This window comes from Tenrec ecaudatus, chromosome 15, assembly GCF_050624435.1.
Source record: "Tenrec ecaudatus isolate mTenEca1 chromosome 15, mTenEca1.hap1, whole genome shotgun sequence".
In the NCBI taxonomy this organism is placed as follows: Eukaryota; Metazoa; Chordata; class Mammalia; order Afrosoricida; family Tenrecidae; genus Tenrec; species Tenrec ecaudatus.
In genome coordinates, this window is record NC_134544.1 from 4,019,226 (window position 1) to 4,042,190 (window position 22,965).

The following is a 22,965-nucleotide window of genomic DNA, read 5'->3' on the forward strand; positions in this document are numbered from 1 at the left end:
CTTCCCACCTGTGGGCCCCACACCCCTGCTTTCTTCTCTGGCCACCCAGTTCCCATCTCTCAGGAGTCCCTCCCTCCCCCACTCCTGGGGACTAGTGCAGGGACTCTCTCCTCCTCTCCCTCTTTCCTTCTACCATCCTTCTCCGCGCCCTTCCCCTAAGCATGGCTGCTCCGGGGCCAGCCCAGGCTCTGCTCTCCTGCATGGCTCCAGCGGGGAGCAGCCCCACCTGGAAGCCCAGGTGTAAAGGGTCCAGCAATCCTGGGGCAGACTGTGCAGGAGCTCCCCCTGGTGGCTGCAGCTGTAGGAGTGGAGGTCACTCCCACCCTAAGCCCTGTGGGAGTGGAGGTCACTGGCCAAGACTCTCAAATCCACCTGTTCCCCTGGACACTGAGCACCTCCCCAGCCAACGCTCCCCTCCACATGGGCCCAGAGGACAGGCTGGGAAGAGGGGCCTGTGATGGGAGAGGGAGCGCCTCTGGAGGGACAGGAAGGGGGCTTGGGGCTGCAGTCTCTGTGCAGGACTCAGCTCGGTGTGAGGCACGCTAGGGGTAAGAGGAGAGCCTGGGCTTTGTCTCAGGGATGCTCATTCCAGCCCTTGGCAGTGGGAGGCCCTGATCCCTGCCCCTCATAGCTTTGAATGTCGAAGCTATTGTGTATAGTACAAGTATGGGGTTTTGCTCTGTACAATTTTAAAAACCTTTTTACCCTGGTAAAATATAATAGGTACATCTCATTAGCACGAATTACGTCGACCGTGCTGTGTGGCCATCGACAACATCTGCCTCCACGGAGCTGGTTCTGATGCATGATGACCGTGTAGCACTGCCCTGCAGGGATTCTGCGACTGTCTGTCTTGATGGGAGCAGATAGCCTCATCTGTCTCCCAAAGGTCGGCCAGTGGGTTCAAACTACTGACCTTGAGGTTCACCACCAGGGCTCCTGCTTCCAAAACATCTTCATCACCTCAACTGAAGCTCAGTGCCCGTCACACAACAGCTCCCCAACCCTGTAGCTCCCTAACCCCTTTGTTCTCTGAAAACCAAACCCAGTCAAACCACTTGTCAGCGAGCTGTGTCCACCCCTCCCTATCCATCCTGTGGGGAGCTCCTGCAACTCTTGATGGGAAAGTACAGCCTCCCCTTTCCTGCGCTGCTTTCCCCCAGGAGCGATGGAAGAGGAGCCCAGGTCATGTGATGTGTTAAGTGTTGGGGAACCCTGGTGGCATAGAGCTTAAGTGTTGGACTGTGATCCGAATGGGGCACAGTTTAAAACCACCAGTGGCTCCTCAGGAGAAAGACTAGACTTTCTACTCCCGTCGACAGTCCTATCTTGGAAACCCACAAGGGGCCCTCGCTATTGACTTGATAGCAGTGAGTTAAGTTTTTAAGGTCTAACCACAAGGTTGTTGGTTCAAACCCACCGTGGCTCCTGGGGAGACCAGTGAGACTGTCTGCTCCAGTAACAACTGGCAGTCTTGGAACCTCTGAGGCAGCTGTTCTCAACCTGTGTGTCGCCACCGAGCATTTGTTCTCAGTCCTGTGCTCTGAAATCAACTCCCCGGCAGTGGGTTTGATTTTGGTGGAGGTTTACGTTCTGGGCAGAAGACAGCCCGTCTCGCCATGAGGGGCGCTGTCCAGGAGGTGGTGCTAGCGAGCCTCCAGCGCTCCAGCCTCAGGCATCACGGGACTCATTTCTAGGAGTTAACCCCTTCCAGCCCAGCTGGGGACAGATTATGCACGACGCCAGCAGAAGTTACTCATATATACGCTGGCTGGGCTGGCTCCCAATAGGTTCTCTGCCGCCCAGCCCTCCTGAGTGAGCATGTGTGCCTTTCTTTTCACTTGGCCCCAGGGGGAAAGGGGAGTTAGAGTCGCAGCCCCCCTAAAGGATGGTCCTGTGAGGAGGAGGGGCCAGGAGCCCAGGGCGGGCCTTGAAGAGGTCCCCTGTGTCACAGATCTCCGAGACAGGCCTGAGAGCTGGTCTGAACAGGAGTCAAATGGGGCGCCGACCTTGCCCGTCCCAGCCATGCTGTCCATGCTGGGACCTGCCTTTATGCAGGAGCCCTGTCCTGTCTCGCCCCTGCTCTGGGTTGCCAGGGTTGCTGTGGGTGGAGCTGACCTGAAGGCACACACAGGGATGGCTTTCACTCTTCCTTCACATGCGTGTGTTAGTTACTTGCATGCTCACAAGGGGGCCTGGCAGGGAAGTGGTTATAGTGCTCAGCTGCGACAGACAGATCGGTGGGTCAAGCCCTCCGGTCTCTGGGAGGAAGAGATGTGGTGTTCGTTGGTTTCAGGCTGCTGGCCTTGGATAGCCTTGGGGCTCTCAATCGGGCGGGTGTGCATTTGTTGGCCCTCAGGCCACCTTGCAGGCACCCCATCACATCAAACGTCCCCGTCACAGCCCCAACACCCTGGCCTGGAGGGCAGGATGGAGTCATTGGGAAGGTCCACAGGGGCAGTCCTGGTCCTAGACTGTCTCCCGGGCTCAGGGATAGGGGGCAGTTTGGTCTCTGGATGCGGGCTGGGGGCAGAGCCCTGGGCTGCCTCCCTGGTCTCAGCTCTGCCAGGGAAAACTCGACTCTTGGCAGGTCCTCAACCCAGTCAGGGTGTACTGGTCGCCTCAAGCCCCTAGCAGCCCTCTCTAGCTTCTTTCAGGCTATAGAAAGTTCCCTGCTCTCTTCCCCAGCTCCCCACCTCCCTTACGTGGACAGGACATCTCCCTGTGAGAGAAACTCCTGCTGGTCTCACAGGCACCCCGAGACACCCAGAAGACACAGAGGGTGGGAGCCTGGTACCTACTCACCAAAGCCCGGCAGGTTCAGGGGGTGGCAGACTGGTACCTACTGGCTGATCTCCTTATAAAGGTTCCATTATTTTGGTCTACCTCAAGGAGACCAGTTTAACCAGAGAGAAACAGGCTTTTCTGCTTTTGCTCAACCTCCAGAGGCCTAGCCCTGAGCCAGAACATTGCTACAGAAGGACAGATGGGTGGGGATAGGACTAGATGGGTGGGGATAGGACTAGATGGGTGGGAGGGCCAACTCATGCAGGGCTGCTGGTAAAGGATTAAGGCGTGGTTGCCTGTGAAGAGCTGGGGCAAAATCCAGCACCCAAGGATCTAGGTAGTGCACTGGTGACCGCTACCTCCAACATAGCAGGGCGGGCCAGTAGTCACAGAGCCAGGGCTCCAGGAGGGATGGGGCAGGCATCCGGGGCCAAGTCCCCACTCTCTGTCTGAACTGCCTGCGGCCAGAGGACAAAGCAACAACCTGACTTCAGGTGGCCTAGTTCACAGAGGGACCAGCCCTCGGGTGGTCAGGCAGTGGTCGGGCAGGCACAACATAGCGCAGACTCTGCACAGCTCACCCTGCCAGGGCAGAGAACAGGTGCACCCAGGTGGCACAGGTCCAGGTGCCTGCCGCCCAGCCCCGTGTGGGCTCTTTGGTCAGAGGACAGACCCTCTGCACCGGAGAAGACAGTGAGCCTTGTCAGCATGTGACCCTGGGCGATGGCACAGGAACAATGACATCCCAGAGAGGCCACCGGCCACTTGGGATGGCCAGGAAGCGAGCCTTCTGCAAGCGGCAGTGAGAGACGGCCCAGCTTAGCACCGCTTCCGCAGCCCTGGTCGCTGGAAGATGACCAGCGGCTGACACAGGCCACCGACAGGCAAACACTGAATGGAGACTCCAGTCCTGGGCTTCCTCCCACGTGAAGGCCATCCAGGGTCAGACACAGTGAGAGGCACTGTGTGCCTGGGGTATTGTCAATGGTGATGCAGGGCTGTGAGCTCTCGGGGACCGTCTGGGACAAGGCGTGGCCTTTGCTGTCGATGGCACTGAGTTTCTGGTCCCAAAACGCCGGTGCCAGGGCGTTGACAGACCCTCTCAACCATCCACAGTGGGCACCAGACATGGCCGCTTCCAGGAGGACAACCCAGAAGACTTTTTAAAAAAAATTTCAATCACTATCTGATATTCCATTCTTTGTTGACTTACCTAATAGTTACTTACTGGACCCACTTTGTCTTTCTATGTCTGCATCTCTCAAAACTAAAGACACTCACTGCCGACCAACTGATCACAACTCACAGTGATCCTAAAGGCCTGGGAGAACCGCTCCTGTGGGATTCCGAGACTGTGACTCTTTACAGGAGTAGAAAGGCTTGTCTTTCTCCTGCAGATCAGCTGGTGGTTCCAAACCGCCAGCATCCCGGAGCAACCCACTATGCCACCAGGGCTCCGAAGTGCCTAGAAATAAGAGGCTCCGCTGGGTAAATGGCACTGTGGGGTCAAACACTTGGAAGAGTTGGCCTGGGGACACAGTCAGGAACCCTGGGCACATAGTGGGTTAGACGCTGGGATGCTAACCACAAGGTCAGCAGTTCAAAATTGCCATCCGATCCATGGGAGAAAGATAGAGCTTTCCGCTCCCATAAAGACACCACAACCTCCATGGAAAAAAGAAAAGGGGAAGAAGAAAGTTTTATTTAGATAGATAGATATCACTATAGAAACATAGGTTTATTTGTCTATACATGTAAATACAAGAAGGAAGCAGATGGGCTTTGGGCCTCTACTTAAATCTCACCTAAGTACAAGAACGATTTGTTCTAATAATATGGCATTGTATGATATTCACCTTCCTGACATGATCGCTGAAGACAAACGGGTGCATAAGCAAATGTGGTGAAGAAAGCTGATGGTCCTCGGCCATCAAAAGATATAGCGTCTGGGGTCTTAAAGACTTGAAGATGAACAAGTAGCCTTTAAGCAGGGAAGCAACAAAGCACACATGCAAGAAGCACACCAGCCCGTGTGATCACAAGTCCAGAAACAAGCAATCAAATTGATGTCAAGGGGCATGGACAAAGTGCAGACCCCAAACCCACCTGTAAGACAAATGGGCAGCCCCTCATGGAAGGGCTATGCAGAGGAGATGACAAATCCAGGGTAGGTGTGGCACTCATGAGACTCATCCACCATCCTCTGGTTCTTTAATATTTCCTCCCCTTGCTATTAAGGTTCCTGTTTTACCTCATTAATTGCCAGACCCATGTATGTTTGTTTGTATAATTAAGATGTGCCGATGCAGGATGAATAACCCTTCAGAAACAGTAATGGGAGTAATGATTCCTTGAGGATATGGGATAGGGGAGGAGGAGAGGATGGGGGAACTGATAGCAAGGATGGCTATGTAACCCCACTCAAGGGGAGTGAATAACAGAATTGTAGGTGATTGGATATATGGCATAGGGTAAGACATGGCTAAAATATATGTATATATTTATATAATAATAACATGGCTAAAAATGTATGTATATATTTATATAATTATAACAATAGGGTTCTGGGAAGAGGGTGGGGCGAGGGGCTCAAGGGAAGCTGCTATCAAAGATTCCAGAAGAACATGCTGAAACTGATTACAGTAGCAACTGTACAACTATGCTTGATCTATTAGAATGATGGAATGCTATGCTATCTGTAAGAGCTCCCAATAAAACTATTAAAAGGAAATGTACAGCCTCGGAAACCCACAGGGCAGGGCAATTCTACTCTGTCCTATGGGACCCCGATGGGGCAGCATCCACTGGATGGGAATAAGTGCATGTTTCTCTCAGACAAAGTGCTCAAGCACTTGGCTGCTAGCTGAACCCACTAGCTCTCCCACTGGAGACGACGATGGCAGCGGCTTACTGCCGTAAACACAGCGAGGGCCGTTCTACCCGGTTTTATTGGTCCCTGAGAGTTTCAATCAACTCCAGGGCAGTATATTTTTAAGTGCTGAAAACACTACCTGCCATCAAATTAGACCTTACCTATAAGAATGGTGTGATGGAGGCCCCAGACCTCCTCTTCTAACTTCACAAAACTCACTGCCATCGAGTGACCCTAAATAACAGGGTGGAACTGCCCTTGGGGTAACTCTTTTTGTCGAACTCCCCATGGAAGAAAGCCTCTTCTCTTGAGAAGTGACTGGTGGTTTCAAACGGAGGACTTTGCAGTTAGCAGCCTGACACACCACCCCTGGGGCTCCTCCAACTTCACAAAGCCGAAACCTGAACCCAAATCACTGCCATCAAGTCTATGCGGACTCATATTGATCCCACAGCACAGGGTAGAACTGCCCGTGAGTTTCTGAGACCGCAACTCTACGAGTATAGAAAGGCCATCTTTCTCCAGGGGGGAGCGGGTGGGGGTGGGGTACGGGTGGGGGTGGGGGTGGGCTGGTGGCTTCACGTAGTGAGAGTGACATCAAGGGCAAAACAGCAACTGGAGGATGATTCCATGAGGCATAGGTCAGACATGCCTCCACCTTTAGTCCTTCTTATCAATTCTGATGCCAGCTATTCAGTGATAGTTTGCCATGGCCACATGGAAAAGACCCACAGACATGCCATTGTTACAGATTTCTGGAGGGACTCCACAGTCCTGCTTTCCAATGCAGTCATCCTCTCTTTGACGGTGTCTAGCCTAGGAGTTAGAAGCCCTGGCGGTAGAGTGTAATGGGCTGCTGAGCACGGGGTTAGCAGTTCCAAACCACCCATCGCTCTTCAGGAGACACATGAGCCTTTCTCCTCCCGTGAAGAGTTAGTCTTGGAAACCCACTGGGCAGCTCGACCCTGTCCGATGGGGTCGCTACGGGTCCGAAATGACTCAACAGCAGTGAGTGCTTGCTTGTTTGGGTGGCATAGTGGACTGGGTGTTGGGCTGCCGTCTCCAAGGTCGGCAGTTGGACACCACCAGCAGCCCATGGGAGAAGGGCGAGCCTTTCTCTTCCCAGAAACCCACAGGGGCAGTTCTTTGTCCTCTGGGGTTGCTGCGAGTCAGAATGGACTGGTCGCACCGAGCTTGGCTTTTGGCGTCCAGAATTGATCTGTGGAGCTTTTCTGAGGACAGCTTTTCCTTTTCAGCACATCCACTTTTGGTCACACCCACCGTGGTCTTGCTGTGTGTGAGCCCGTGTCCTCTACAGTGCAGCGGACGCCTCGATGGTGGGTTTGGGATCTGCTGAAGCGTGTCCATCCCATGCTTGTCCCTCTCTTCTTTTCCGTAGTTTCAGCCTCACCGGCCCGGCTCCACCAGCAGCACCCGCCCCTGCCGTGACACCGGACCAGCATTTCTGTCGCCACCTACTCCGCCTGGAGTTTCAAGGTGCCCAGTTGAGACCCAGGCCTCACAATGGTGGCTTGGCATTCCAGGCAGTGGCATGGAGGGTGGAGGTGTCCCCAAGGGGCCTCCCCCAGACTCTCCCTTGCGCAGTGTCACCCTGGACATCTGCTTCTGGACAGTGGGGGATGGGTACGTGGGTGGGGTGCTAGGTTCTTCAGCAGATCTGTGGCTTCTAAGTCAACATCGCATATATCTGAAGTGGCCTCGTTTGCAGTGGAGAGAACTTTTGAAGAGTGAGTTCAGACTCTTGATCAGAAGGCCCTGCAGGGATCTCCAATTCCTGGAAAGCGAGGTCTACCAGCCGAGTCCAGGATCAGACACCAACCTCGGCCTCACTGTGGCCAGCACACTGGAAACACTGCCCCAAGGCAGGCTCCCCAGAGGGAGGAGGGTGGGTTTGACATAAGAACGTGGCCTGTCTTGCCTTCAAGCCTGCATAATGGCAGGACAGGCTGCTGTGAGCGAGTTCACCGCTGACCACTGCACTTGAAAAGCCACACACTCCCAACCTCCTGAATTTTCTAAGCATCCAGGAACAGAACCTGGAACACACCAGAAGGTTGGCTTTTTGAGCCTCCTTGGAAGATAGGAGTGGCAAATCTATATCCCCTTCCCCCCTCAAACCAGCCACTGAAATCCTGTGGAGCCACCGTTGTTCTCGGACAGGCTGGGGCGGCTGTGAGTCACCCCCACCTCAAACGCAGCTGGCTGTGTGTTGGGGCAGGCCTGGCACTGAACAAGGTCCACACTATGGCCCGCCTGACAGCAGATCCCCTGGACTCGTGTGATTGCACCTGGCCGAAGTGCACGGTGCTTAGTTAGGTAACACGGCTGCCCCGGGATCTAGCTCAGGCCTGAGGGTGTTTCTGCCTGTGGACCATGGACTCAGGAAGCTGGGCTTTTATACTGCTGCCTGCCAGCCCAGGGCTCCCTCCTCTGCCTCAGTCTCTGGGGCTCTGGACAAGGGCACAACATGCTTACCTCTTCCTTTCCTCTCAGTCCACCCATTCTCTTTAAGTGTTTGGGGGTCCTGCTGCTCTGGGACAGCACCCCAAGTTCCCCACCCGCAGCAAGCACTGAAAGCCACCTCTGTTCTTATGCCCATCTGCTATTGGAGGAAGGTATGAGAGGGAGTGGACGCCGCAGCGGGAAGAAATTGAGCCAAATAGGAGTGTCTGCTTCTATAGGGAGACAGAATCAACCATGTGCTCACTTTAAGGCAGCACAGCTTTAAGGGGAGAATCTGTGGAAAAGATGGACTACCGCAGGAAAATGTACTTGGACTATATCTCCAACTTCCTTCCGTGGAATACTGGCCTTCCAGATCCCCTCTGTACTCGCCAGGGAATAAGTCCCAGTCGTATTTCCCTGAGGGTTGGTTTCCCGCAGGCCAGTCCTGCTGATGCTGGGGCCACCAAGGGGAGATAGACCCTCAGGCAGGTTGCTTCCACTTTATTGGCCGGGATGCTCAACATTCCTGCAGGCACAGCTCAGGGAGCCTGCTGGTCAGTTGGTGAAGAGAACGCATGGGCTTTGTGACCAGATTTACCTTCTTCTGCTAATGGAACAGGTGACTGTGACCATGCCAGCCCTCCAGTGCTCATGACCCTAGAGGGTCGCTGGGATTCATACACTAGCTGAAACCCTGCCACCCATCATCAGGACAGACCGCTGTCAACCCTGGCACCGCCAACACCACTTATGGGAGGCAAAGGGAAGGGCTAAGACCTGGAGCAGAACGTCCATTCTGGGACCTGGGGTTCCAGTCAGAAATGCAGGAAAGGGTGCAAGCTTCTAGACCAGGCGGGAAATTAGGGGGCAAAGATAGAGCCGTGCACAAATCCCTTTACCCTTTCTGATATGAGATGCAGTGTCAAAAATACATAACTAAAGGGGGGAGTTGGATGGATGACGTTTATGGTTACGAAATGACATTGGTTAAGCATTGAAAATATAGATGCTACAGAAATCAAAGGAAAAAGGACACGGCATTTACAATGATGTAAACACGGCGCTTAGTCGAGAATCCCTGGTGGTACATTAGTTAAGCGCTGGGTGGTAACAGTCTGAAACCACCTGTACTCTCTGGGGAGAAGACAGAGCCTTCTGCTCCCACAGAGTTGCAGTCTCCGGCTCCCCAGGGGCGGTCTTGCCCTGTCCTCCAGGGTCAACGAAGGGGTCAGAACCAATGCATGGCAGCCAGTTGGACTTGGTTTGAGGGCTTCTTAGAAGAAGACTTGAGGCGACCAGCTATTCCACAAAGCAGCAACTTAACCATGCTAACGATGGCAAATGACCACCTCTGGATTCCTGACATACTCTGGTTTCTTGAACAGACAGGTCCTGGGGGACAAAGTGAGAAAGGCAGGAACAGGATGGGATGCTAAAGAAGTGGAGGTTTGCCAAACAAATGCAGAATGTAGGCTCTGTTTAGATTCTAACATGAAAACCAACGGAAAAAAGACATTTTATGGCTGAAACCAGACATCCCACAGGATGAATAGTTGTTCCTGTTAAATGATTAGTGTTATTTTTCAGTGTGATAATGATATTGTTGGTGTGAATAAATATACATATATACATACACACATGCCTACACACATATCTATCTGTGTCTATATGTGTATACATCTACATATACGCACATGGATACGTATCCAGAGTCCTGGTGGTGCAGTCTGGGAGAGAGCTGTCTCAGTTTGCCTCGGTAAAGTAGTGAAAACGCTACAGGGCAGTTCTACTCCGTTGCATCGAGATGCTTTGAGTCAGAATTGACTTGGTGTCAGTAGGTATATATGTTGTGTACACACGCACACACACACACACCAAGAGCATTCACACGATGAAACTGCAATAATCCCTATGGGAATACTCTATTAAGCAAGCGAAACAAATCCGCTGCCATGGAGTATTTCCAACTCACAGCGACCCTACAGGGCAGACTAGGACTGGGTTTCTGAGACTAACTTTTTACGGATGTAGAAAGCCTCATCTTTCTCCCTGGGAGCAGCTGGTGGTCTTGAACTGCTCACTTTGATGTTGGCAGCCCAGCTCTTAACGCAGTCTGCCACCGGGGCTCCGTATTATGTATATACGTAGTTGATTCATTCGAACTTCATGTGGGGAAGAATACTGGAAGTATCATGGACTGCCAAAAGAACAAACAGATCTGTCTTAGAAGAAATACAGCCAGAACCCTCCTCAACTGTTAGTATCACCTTGGGGAGGCCCCCACCCCCGACCACCTCAGGCGCCCAGAGACACAGAGGATGGAGATATTTCCTGGGGCTGGAGTGTGAAGGGGTTCTTCTGGAAGAGGCTGAGCCATGAGCAGTGTCTGGCTGGGGGGCAGTGAGGATGCTCTGGGGCAGGCAGGGCTGGCCAGTAACACATGCCCTAGGCGTCCCCTGAGGGCTCTCGAGGCCTGCAGTCATAGCTCAGGAGTGGTCAGAGAGATCCTGCACCCCTTGGCTGCCCTGAGAGGGCTGTCAGCTGGAGGCCATGAGGTTCCCTGGGGTTGTGGGCTGTGTGTCTCTGCAGCCTCCAGGGAGCTGCAGCCCAGGAAAGCAAGTTAGGAATCTGCATCCTCAGGCATCCTGAGAGCACAGCAGGGGAGGGAACCAGTTCTCAGCCATTCAACCACTGACCTGTGTGCTGGGAAAAGCCCAGGTCCCCAGGAAGCAAGTTAGTCCTTTCCAACAACTGCAAGCTGACTGCGGAGAGCGCAGATGCTCCCTTGGAGGGAAATGGCAGCTGGGTGGGGAGCGGGGTGTATGGGGGGTGTGGATGGTGAGGAGGGAGCAGTGGGGGGGTCATGGTTAGAAATGCAGGGTCCCTACCCAGGAAGCATTAAAATGCTCAAGGCCATGGGGCAGCCAGACCCCAAACCATACCCACTGCCTTCCAGTCCACGTAACTCACAGCGAGCGGCACTGCAGGACAGGGCAGACCTGCCCCTGTGGGGTCTGAGGCTGTAACTCTTCATGGGAGTAGAGAGCCTCCTCGTTCTCCCCTGTAGGGATCCGAGAAGTGCAAATCAAACCCTGATGAGGTACCACTTCCCACCCACAGAACAAGCCTAGGGGGAGCAAGTGAATTCTGACTCAGATGGACCCCATTGGAGGGACCGAATAGCACTGGCCCTGAGGTTTCCAGGCTGCAACTCTTTAGGGACGTGGACAGCCTCCTCTTTGAAGCAGCAGCTGGAGGGTAAGAGGAAGGGTTCTTGATCAGCCTTGGAGAGCTTTAACCATTGCACCACCATGGCTGGAATCGGAAAGCCAGATAGAAGCACTGGCATGTCAGGACCTTCAGATAAATGTAAACCGGAACTGCGGTTTCGGAGAACACTCCGGCAGCCCCTCTAACCATGAAACAGAGTGACCCTCTGTTACCACGTCCAGTCGGACTCCCAGAGACTGACATCCCCATGGGAACAGACAGTGTCATCTTGCTCCCTCTTATGGGCTGATGGGTTTGAACCGCCGACCTCGAGGTGAGTCGCACCAGCAATTCCACTCCCAGACATCTACCCCTGGGAAGTGAGAACAGGTTGTCCCCACAGCAGCCAAATCACAGCAACCCAAAGGTGGGCACCATGTGCTAGGGGTGGATGGATACACAGAGTATATTACTTGCCCCGTGGGAAGGTCACTCGCCTGGTATAAAATGCCAGGTATGCTACAGCGTGGCAATCCCTGGAGAAGGCAGCCCACCAGCAGGCAGGCAGATCTAGAATTGGGGCATCCAGAGGCCAAGGGTGGTGAGGGCTGGGCTTGGGCTGCAGGAGTGGGGCCAGGGGTGTGGATGCGAGAGGAGGAGCTACAGCGTGCTCATTTCTGCCGAGGGGCTGTTTGTATCCATCCATAACCGTGTGACCAAGCGTGCCACTGAACAATCGCATGAACCCAGGTCTGAGTCTGTCCAAGAACTAGTCATGCGAACCGAAACGAACCACAGTGAACCCAGACCCATGGGGTGATTCCGACTCAGCGTGGCCCTGTGCCAGGGCAGACCTGCCCCTGCGGGTCTATGAAGCTGTCAATCATTACGGGGCAGACAGCCTCTCTGCCGCTGACTCAGGCTGAAGTTTTGGAGGAAAAAAACGAGAGTTTTCCATGTCTTTCCCCCTTGATGGTTTTCCTAAGAATGTTGCCCTTCATGGGGAGAGAAGAGTGGCATGGGCCAGCTGCTAAGGTATGGCTATTTGGGCTGAGTCCACCCACCCCTGGGACCTCCACACACTCAGCTCAGCTATGCTTGGGGTGGGCAGTTAATCCTCACCCAGTCCAGGGGCCTGGTCCCGGAGTCCTTGCTGAGGCTGGCAGCTGGGTGAACGCCCCACCCATCCCAAGTCCAAGGTCCCAGGAATAGACCTTGCTCTGGCCCTTCTCCCCCTTCTCCCTCTGCCTTAGGGGCAAGCAGAGGGATCTGTCAACCACAGACATGCTTCACACATGGAGCCACCTGCCCCCAACCCCCAGCAGTGGTTCTGTCTGGTGGTTTAGAAACCTTGGGCCCCCAGCCTGGCTCCTGGAGGGCTGGCTTTGGCAGCGGCCAGTGATTCTGTCTTGATTGCTCCTGGGCTGCAGATGTTAAGCCCTTGACCGCTGGCTCAGAGGTGGGCAGTGTGAAACCCCTCAAGGGGGCTCAGAAGATCGCAGGTGATCGGCTTCCCAAAGGCCCAACCCTCAGCCTCGCGTGGTGGCTTGCCTCCGACATGCGGCCACCCAGGCATCAGAGTAAGAACTATAGCTCTGCCTTCACCTGGGCCTTCAGAAGGCTTCTCTGAAGCTTGTGGGGGATTGACAGTGCAAGTAACTTGTATATGGGTTTCATCTTTCTAAGAGGTCTAGGGAGCCCCAGCAACCACCAACCCCAGCCCACCAGAACGGCCCCTTCCTTTCCCCATTGGAAAGATGCTCCATGTCACACAGCTCTCCCTGTTGCCTGAGAGCAGAGTGGGTCTACAGAACCTTTGGTGAGCTGCAGTGGCGGCGAAGAGAAGGCAAGCTGGTAACACAGAGGATTAGGAGGAGGCCGTCAGTTCAAACCCACCGGCAGCTCCATGGGAGAAAGAGGAGGCTGTAAAGATTCAGCACCTCAGGAACCCACAGGGGCAGCTCTGTCTTACAGGGTTGCGGTGAATCAGGATTAACTCAGTGGCAGTGGGTTTGGATTTTGAAGAGAAGGAACTATCAATAATTATTGGGGGCTCCCATTGGAGAAGCTAAAAGTAACCATGGAATCGTGCCAGATAGCACTCACCCAAGCCAGACCCACGGTCACTGGGTCCACCCATTGGCTTAGATAAGCCCTCTCTAGGGTTTCTGAGATAGTAAATCTTTATGGGAGCAGACTGCCTCATCTTCCCCCCCCCCCCCAGAGTGGCTGGTAGGTTTGAACCACTGACCCTGCAGTGAGCAGGATAACGTTATCAGACAGACAAAGCTTAAAATGGCATCCACACACAGAGCTCACAGGTACCATCCACAGGTGCAGCGGCCTGAGGTCTGATCGTCATTCCTTCCCCACGCCACCCCCCTTCCCTGGCCCTGCCTGTCTAATAGCACGATGCAAAACTAATACTGGTTTTACTTTTTGCCCGTCAAAATGACAGTCCTCTAGGGACTAACATAGGTCTTCCATTAAAGAAATGTTGAGAAGCAAATCTTTGAAAAGCAGGGTCCACCCCCATTTTACAAAGCAGGCAGAGAAAAGGCCTTGGGGGAGGTTGCTCAGGAGGTCTTATCTGCTAGCTAAGGAGCCCAGGTGGTGCAGTGGATTAAGCATCGGGCTGCTATGTGAAAGGCTGGCAGTTCGCATCCACTGGTGGCTTCACGGAAAAAGATGAGGCTGTCGGCCTCAGTAAATGATGAGACATGTCTCAGCACCAAATCAAAACCCTGAGGGTGTGGAACAGAACAGCAAAGGAACAGAGCAACGAAGTCCCCAGGGAATACCAAAAATAGACTTTGGATGCAGGGCTTGATGACATCCCATCAGAATTGACTGGAACACACTCCGAAAGGCCAACAAACAGGCCTTGAACTAACTGTAAGCTTTTCTTTTTTGTTGTTGTTGGACAGGGTTTTTTTTTGGGGGGGGGTCTAAAATCAGCTTTTTAATTGCACATTTGCATTTCGGGTCTTCTGTGGGGGGAGAACCCCACCACCACCACCACAGGGGTACAATCTGACGTCGCGGTCCGTTGTCTGTGAGCGGTGGGTGCAGGGTGTCAGGCAGGGCTCTGAGTCCAGTGTGGGCCCTTCAGGGCAGGGAGCTCAAGCCGTGGTTGTATTTGCACTGCTTCAAGGCCTCGCTGAAGCCCTCACACAGGGACAGGTCACTCTGCGTGGTGATCTCATAGGCGCAGGGCCCCAGCTGCTGGGGCTGGGGGGCAGCTCGGGCGGGGGCCTGCTGAGTGGCGGGCTGGGCGGGCTCTGAGCTTCCTCCGCTGAAGGCTCTGGTCAGCGCGCTGCCAATCACGTGGCCCACGGCCGAGCCCATGGCCACCCCCGCCGCCGTGGATGCCATCTAAGCAATGAGGCCCGGCTGGCCCAGAGCGGCTGGGGCTGGAGCGGGCACCGAGGGTGGCGGGTGCGCCGGCGGGTGGGCAGAGGGGCGGCTGGAGAGCCGGGCGCTGTGCTGCGGCTCCTGCCATGGCAAGGACGGGACTCGAACGAACTGAAACTTGTTTTTTTTTTTTATTGGATTTTTGGTGTTGTTGTTTTGTTTTCTTTTGTTGCTTGCTTTTGCTCTGTCTTGTTTCTGTGCATGTTATTATCTCTGCAGGCCTGTCTAAATAAGATAGGCTGGATAAACAATCTGGAGGAGAAAACAATGGGATGGACAGTTCTGGGGGGACATGGGAGAGGGGGAGGTAGGGGGAAAGGAAGTGGCGTTAACAATCCCAGGGGCAAGGGAACAACAAGTGATCCAAATCAGTGGTGAGGAAGATGGAGGAAGCCTGGTAGGGCGTGATCAAGGCTAATGTAACCGAGAGGAATTACTGAAATCCACATGAAGGCTGAGCATGATAGTGGGACAAGAGGAAAGTACAAGGAAATAGAGGAAAGAACTAGGAGACAAAGGGCATTTCTAGAAGTCTACATAAAGATATGCATATATGTAAATATATTTATATATGATGGGGAAATAGATCGATGTACATATATTTATAGGTTTAGTATTAAGGTAGCAGATGGACATTGGGCCTCCACTCAAGTACTCCCTCAATGCAAGAACACTTTGTTCTATTTAATTGGTATTCCATGATGCTCACCTTCCTGACACGATGCCTGAAGGTAAACAAGCGGCCATCTAACTCAGAAGCAACAAAGCCCACATGGAAGAATCACACCAGCCTGTGTGATCATCAGGTATCAGGTTTCAAAGAACAAAAAATCACATAATTGTGAATGAGGGGGAGTGCAGAGTGTAGCCCCAAAGCCCATCTGTAGGCAACTGGACTCCCCCTTATAGAAGGGTTACGGGGCAGTGATGCAGTGTAGCAACAATGAAACATACAACTTTCCTCTAGTTCCTAAATGCTTCCCCCCTACACCTATCATGATCCCAAGTATACCTTACAAATCTGACTAGACCAGAAGATGTACACTGGTACAGATAGGAACTGGAAACACAGGGAATCCAGGATGGATGATCCATTCAGGACCAGTGGTGAGAGTGGCGATACTGGAAGGGCAGAGGGAGGGTGGGGTGGAAAGGGGAAACCGATTACAGTGATCTACATATAACATCCTCCCTGGGGGACAGCCAAAAGAAAAGTGGGTGAAGGGAGACATCAGACAGTGTAAGATATGACAAGATAATAATTTATAAATTATCAAGGGTATATGAGGGAAGGGGGATGGAGGGGGAAAATGTGGAGCTGATGCCAGCGGCTTAAGTGGCGAACAAATGTTTCGAGAATGATGAGGGCAACACATGTACAAATGTGCTTTACACAAATGATGTATGTCTGGATTGTAATGAGTTACATGAGCCTCAAATAAAATGATCTAAAAAAAAAAGACGTGTCTCAGAAATCCTACAGGGCCAGCCCTATGGGGTCTGATGGGTCCAAATCAACTCAAAGGCGCAGGGTGTTCTATGAGGGGGTTCAAAAGGCACATGGAATTAAAAGAGAATGGCATCTTCCCACAAACTTTCGAGGCCCCTTTATGCCAGGACAGGCAGCCTGACAGAGACAGCACTTCCAGGGGCACGAGCTGCCCTGTTAGGGGCAGAGCTGATGCATGAAGCCTGGGAGGCAATGGGGAGCTGGTGGTACCCTGGCACCGATGCAGAGTCTCTGTGCAGTGCTGTCATACTGGCCTTGGACATGCCTCTGGGGGCCCATCTGAGCACTGGCCCTCTAGCCCCTGGTACTCACCATCCTCCTGAGTTTGGGGTCCATTTGGCTGGGGCTGGGAACCTGGAGCAGCTGTCTTGGGCCTTGGCACGAAGGGGCAGGAGGTCCCCAAGGCCGGGCCACCATTAAATACCTCTCTGCTGTTGCCCCTGGCCCACTGCCAGGAGGAGGATGTGCCAGCACAGAGGCTCCATTCACGTCTGGGGACAAAGATGCTTCAGAGATGCGCATCCCAGCCACAAGGCGCCTCGGACACAGACAAGGATGAGGTAGTGGCTGTCATCTGATGGGTGTGGCGGCCCAGATGCTCTATTGGCAGGGGGAGGGAGGGGAGAGAGCTGGTCCTTGGGTGGGGAGGGGCTTGGTGGGGGTTGGGCCCCCTGGACATGGAGGTGGACTACCTAAGGCCAGGAGTGCTTCTCAAAACGTCAGCGTCCTTCTGGACGGCAACACTGTACGGGGGCTCTTATGTGGACTGGGTCAGTGCTTGGGTGGGGTCACCCCCCCCCCACCAGAGACACCAAATGGGCAGCCAATGTCATGGACCCTCAGAAACAGAACTGGAGGGGACCTGGACAGTTCTTACAGCCGGAACCTACCGGAACCCTGTTACCCCTGCTTGCTGCAACCTGAGCCCCAGGGACCTGCAGAAGCCCCCCAGGGACCCTCCTGGTCACTGGAGGCCAGGTCTCCTGTGTCCAGATCTTGGGACATGGCCTGCGGACTCAAAGAGGGAAATGTCAGATCTGTATTTGAGGGGCCTAGAGTACACCTGTGGCCCCGGAGCAGGCCTGAGGGTGACCTCAAGCCCCAGGGCTCCCCGTCCCAGCCCACAGAGGGCCAGGAAGGGCAGAGTGGTCACTCAGACCCAGACCTGGGGGGGATGGTATGGAATCTCATGGCTTCCTTCTCCCCAGACAAGAAACGGAATAGAGGCCTTTCAATGAATGGACTTCCAGTCACACTCCTGGTGGTGGGGTCAGTTCCGACTAATGGCAACACCATAGAAAACAGAAGAATTGCTCCTTAGGGCTTCTGAGACTGTGACTCTTTATGGGAGCAGGCAGCCTCGCATTTCTCCGAGGAGCCGCTGGGGGTGGGTGAACTGCGAGTGTGCAGATGATAGCCGTCCAATGCACAACCCACCTCCCCTCCAGGTTCCCTTTCGATGGGGTCGTGGGCGGCTACAGATAGCCCCAAGAGGGCGCTGGGCCTGGATGCGCGGGGTTGGACAATCACCCTGGGGTCCCGTTCAGGTTTGGGAAACTTCTCTCCTGTTCGCTGTCCTGCCGCACCTGGACGGGTCCCCAGACCTTAGAGGAGAGGCATGTCTGGAGCGGGGAGGCTGCCTGCATGGACCCTGGCCTGGCGGAAAAGCATGCGTTTGACCAGTGAAGAATTTGTTATTGGGGCTTCACTCACTTGTCCCTGGGGAGGAAGAGGAGGCTTTATCCTCCCGGAAAGAGTCAGTGTCAGAAACCCACAGAGGCAATTCCCTAGAGCAGCGGTTATCAAGGGTTGTGACCCCTTTAGAGGTTAAACGACCCTTTCATAGCGGTTACCCGATTCATAACAGCAGTAAAATGACAGTGGCAAAGAAAATAATGTTATGGTTAGGGGTCACCACAGCATGAGGAACTGCATTAAAGGGCGGCGGCGTTAGGAAGGCTGAGAACCACTGGGATGGATGACTTTCAGTCAACACAGGACCCCAGTAGGAAGGCGTGTACCAGCCCTGCTCACAAACTGCACAGGGGGTCGATTGAAGACACAGTGGAGCGCACAGGGGCCTCGAGCAGAGGGGACTCCAAGCCCAGCATTCTACCGGCGGCAGGTGTCTATGCAGCCTGCACTCTGGGACAAGGTCTCACACAAAGGTTCTGCTGGTGATTTCTTTAAGGCCTACAAAGAAGCAAGACTATCCTGGGCTGGAGGGGAGTATAATTGAGCATCTGCAGAATGCTGTGTCTCGGCTGTTTCCAGGGGGACTCGGGAGAAAGTGTTCACCTGATTGCTCTTAGTTCCCTGGGCGTGAGCTGACTGCGCCCTCCCCTCCCACCTCCTCACAGCGTGGAATCTGGTGATGGTCATGGTCTGCGCAGGGAAGGAGATGAGTTGCAGACTGTCCAAGAGGACACTCTGTTCTTCGGAAGCCCGGGAAGGCCTTTCTCAGAATTCACCTTGAGACAATCTGCTCCCACAACGGTGGCTCCCGGTTCTCCTTTTCCTTCCTGGACAATGTCCTGATGTGACAGGTCAGGCTCAATGCCCCCTGCGCTCAGAACCAAGCCTTCTGCTCTGTTCCTCAAAGGTCCCCATTCATCCACCAAAGTTGAGTCCTGAGAACTGGAAGCCGGGCTCTTCCCTGAGCACAGAGGTTCCCAGGGCAGGTACCAAGCCCTGGACCAATCGATTGAGTGTGGAGGTTGCTAGGAGCAGCTTCCCTGGGAAACTCAAAGATGGGAGGAGGAGGGAAAGGAGAGAGCAGGAATGGGGAGAGAGGGGGAACAGGAGGGGCTAAAGAGAGAGGTGATAATGGAGCTTCTTTCCAGAAGCTGCAGCTGAGCCCAGCAGGCAGGGCAGGGCCAGCAGGGATGGGGGGTGGGGCTACAAGAAATGCTTTCCAACTTCACACTGGGTCTAGAAAGTGCTGTGGTTGAAGGACACTCTTCCCACAAGTCAACTGACCAGCCAAGGTGACAAAAGATGTAATTGGCAGATTAGGCATTGGCCTGCCAACCACAAAGTCAGCAGTTCGAAACCACAGCTGCTCCTCCAGAGGAAAATGAGGTTTTCTACTCCCATAGAGTTACAGTCCTGGAAACCTCCAGGGCAGTTCTGCCCTGTCCTATAGGGTCACTGTGAGTCGGTATCGACTCATGGCAGTCAGTTTGGTTTTCTGGTCTGGGTATTTATACATGTGGACTGTTTGGACAGGCTGGCTGCCATCTCTATGGACCCCCAGTGTGAAGCGGCCAGTCCACCACCAGCAGCTCGACACCCTGGGGTGCCCGGATCTGGAAGGGTGTGCACAGGCAGGCCAGACAGCGCAACGATGGCTTCCTCCCAGGGTCTGTGCTCCCAGAGCCTGGCAGTCAGTGACCCCAGAAGCCAACAGCTCCCCGACACACCCACCCCACCCTGAGAAATATGATAATAGGCACCAGCAAGACTTCCACTCTGTCCCTTTCCCTGGCACCCCGAAGGGTGGACTTCTAGTACGTTCTGTGGCCCCATTCTCATCCCACATGCCCCAGTGAAAACATGGAGCTCAGCCGGGGCAGGGGCCTCTTCCCAGGGGCTCAATCTCAGGTGATGGCTGGCCTGCATTCACGATATCCAAGCTCTTCCAGACCTGAGGAGGACTATGACTCAGCCCAACCCCCGCTTCCCACCTAAGAGTGGCTGTACAATTTCCAAAGAAGTTGAACACAAACAAACAAACAAGCAAACAAACTCCACATAGGAGCGTCTCCAGTGCATGTGGTTCTCATTTCCGGGTCTGCAAACACGTTGTTTACAACGCATTGTTTCCCGGAGCACAGCCACTCTGTCACTGCAGGTCACCTGTGACTGCCTTCCAGTAACAGCAGCAACCAGATCAGCACTGTGTCCTCTCCGGTCTTTCACAGGGAAGTCTGCCAAACCCTGCTTCTAAGTTATCTTCATGCCTCCCCAGTCAGCCCCTCACTACTCCACCCCCAATCATATTCACTGAGAGGAGGGCATCCTTCACTCATTCATCTGTCAGTCTGTCCTCCTGTGCTGGCTTGTGTGCTGCTGTAATGCCGGAAGCTGCCACCAGTATTTCAAAGGCCAGCAGGGTCACCCATGCTGAGCAGGTTCAGCAGAGCTTCCAGACTGAGAGAGCCTTGCGAGCAGGAAGAGGTGATTCACTCCTGAGGGATGAGCCACTGGGAGCCTTGCGAACATTGTCTGATGTCGTGTGGAAAGATGAGCTCCTCAGGTCGCAGGGCATTCAGCATACTTCAGCGGGAGGGCTGCTTCAACACAAAGCTGATCTTCATGATTCGGACAGAGCAAAGCTCTCAGACCCTCCACCCGCTGTGCCAAAGTAGGAAGAAACCGCTACAAACGTCCACTAGTCATGGGAACGTGGGATTCCGAAGCGTGAGTCTAGACAAACTGGAAGTCCTGGCAAGAGAAATGGGATGGATACAGCTGGCCAGCCTAGGCGTGAGTAAGCTGAAATGGATTAATGCTGGCCACTGAGGAATGGCGTTGCATTCTTCGTCAAAAAGAACATTTCAAGATCTGTCATAAAGTACAAAGCTGTCTGTGATCATAAAATAACCACAAGCATAAAAGGCAGTCAGTCAACACAACCGTTACTCAATTCGTACACTAACCACGAAAGCTAGAGAGGAAGAGAGTAGATGGTTCTGCTAACTTCTTCCGTCTAAAATTGATCACGCATGCTATCAAAATGTATCGATAATGACTGCTGAATGGAATACGAAAATGAGAAATGGAGAGGAAAGACCCAGAGTTAAAAAGCATGGCCTTGGTGAGAGAGGTCACCTTGGAAACCACATGAGCAACCTCTGCAAGAGCAAGGACTTCATCGCAACATGAACCGTGACCGTGCACACAGACCTCCCCAGATGGAATACACAGGAACTGAATTGGCCACATGGACGAAGAAAGGCACTGGTGAGGCTTCATATGGGTCAGAGAGTGGACAGGCCATATAGATGGCTCCTGTACTCCATGCCAGTAAGGAGTTACAGGCTCAAGCACCCAAAGGGGCAATTCCACTCTGCCCTATCAGGTTACTGTGAGTCAGCATCAGCTTTGGTTTGGTTTTGTGGGCAGTGTTAAACAGCTGAATAAACTAGATGGACAGGGAAAGGTATGCCTTTCAACGAGGTGGTTGACACGGTCGCCGAAACACTGGGTCCACCCAGGGCTGCATTCCGGTGTGCAGCATCGTGAATCCACTGCACCTCACAGCAGCAACGTGCGCACGAGATCGAAAGATGCAGGAGGCACTAGGGAAGACAGAGACGCAGACTCTTTGTACCAAAAACTCTTTGGTTGACATTCAATTATTTCAGGAAGTCGTCTATGGTCAGGAACCGAAGGTACTGAAGGACGTCGTACAAGCTGCACCGAAGGCATTTGGGAAAACGTGACTCCAGGGGTTTATAACATCCCAACTGAGGGGCTCCTTCCAACAGGGAAGGAGAGGCAGTGCAGGCTGTGTCCCACCTCTGCTAAGAAATCTGGACACGTGGCTGGAAAGGATCCTTACATGATCACCCAACAGAAGGCAGAAAGGACTGAGCAATCCCTGAGTGCCACATGCAGGTAACATCGCGGGCAAGACTGCCCCTGTGGGTTTCCCAGACTGGACATTCAGGGCCGCAGACAACCCTATCTTTCTCATGTGGCGCAGCCGGTGAGTTTGAACCGCTGAACTTGTGGTTTGAACCACTTGAGTTTGAACCAGTGGTTTGAACCACTGAATTTGTGGTTAGCTGCTCAGTGCTTAGCCCCGCGATGGCTCCTCACAAGGAGCTGCCAGAAATTCTGAAGAGAAAGGGGGACCTGAACAGATGGATCTTGGCTGAAAACATGGAATATCAGGAAGCGGTAGGTGTTTTATTGACTATGCAAAGGGATTTGTGTAGACCGCAACACGCCACAGATCACACTGAGGAATGAGAATTCCGGACACTTGACTGCTCATGCAAGACCTGTGTGTGAACCACGAGGCCCTCGTTCAAACAAGGCCCGTGAATGGGGAGAACGGAGCCCTGCTCGCGATGATTGAGCTCCAGCAGCACTGTGATGGTAGCATGGTGCAGTTTTGTTCTGTTGCTCACGGGGCTATGAGCAGGCACCACACGGGAACAAGTACCAAGTCCTGCAAACAGGCTGGGCGGGCATGCTGCCCCCACCCCCGTACCTCCCCACCGCTGCTAGCATCCTAAGGCCTCAGGGGCTATTTTCTGGGTCTCCTCAGCTAAGGTGTGGGCACACTTAGTCAAAGCTTACAGTCCACCTACTTGGACCTTCTTGTTTAAGGGAGACCAACAGGGTCTCATTTAGAGTCCCATTTAGCCCCCTCACCTGTGGCACTAACCAGGTGGAAGCTGTGAGGGGGTGGGGGTGCTGTTGGCCTGCTAACGGTGTGGAGACCACCCTGATGGCAGTGGGGCTGGTTTTAGTGAGTAACGCACTGTGTTCTGTGGGTCTCTGTGTCCGGGTCCAGTGGAAGGGGATGTATTTTCTCTACTGACCATCCGCTCCCTACAAATCAGGAACCACATTTCCTGCTCTAGGCACGCTGTGGTGGCCTCAGGACCTGGCTGTTTGCATCAGGAGCTCCTACAGGCTCAGGGCTCCGGCTGCCCTTGGTCAGTGCCACTCCTTGCGGGATTCACTTTGG

General features: G+C 53.7%; 1 pseudogene; it reads right to left on the reverse strand.

Annotated features, from left to right (window-relative positions):
• Nucleotides 1-14,338: 14,338 nt before the first annotated feature.
• On the reverse strand, nucleotides 14,339-18,641 carry LOC142428058 (coiled-coil-helix-coiled-coil-helix domain-containing protein 2 pseudogene; annotated as a pseudogene).
• Between the last annotated feature and the right edge of the window lie 4,324 nt (nucleotides 18,642-22,965).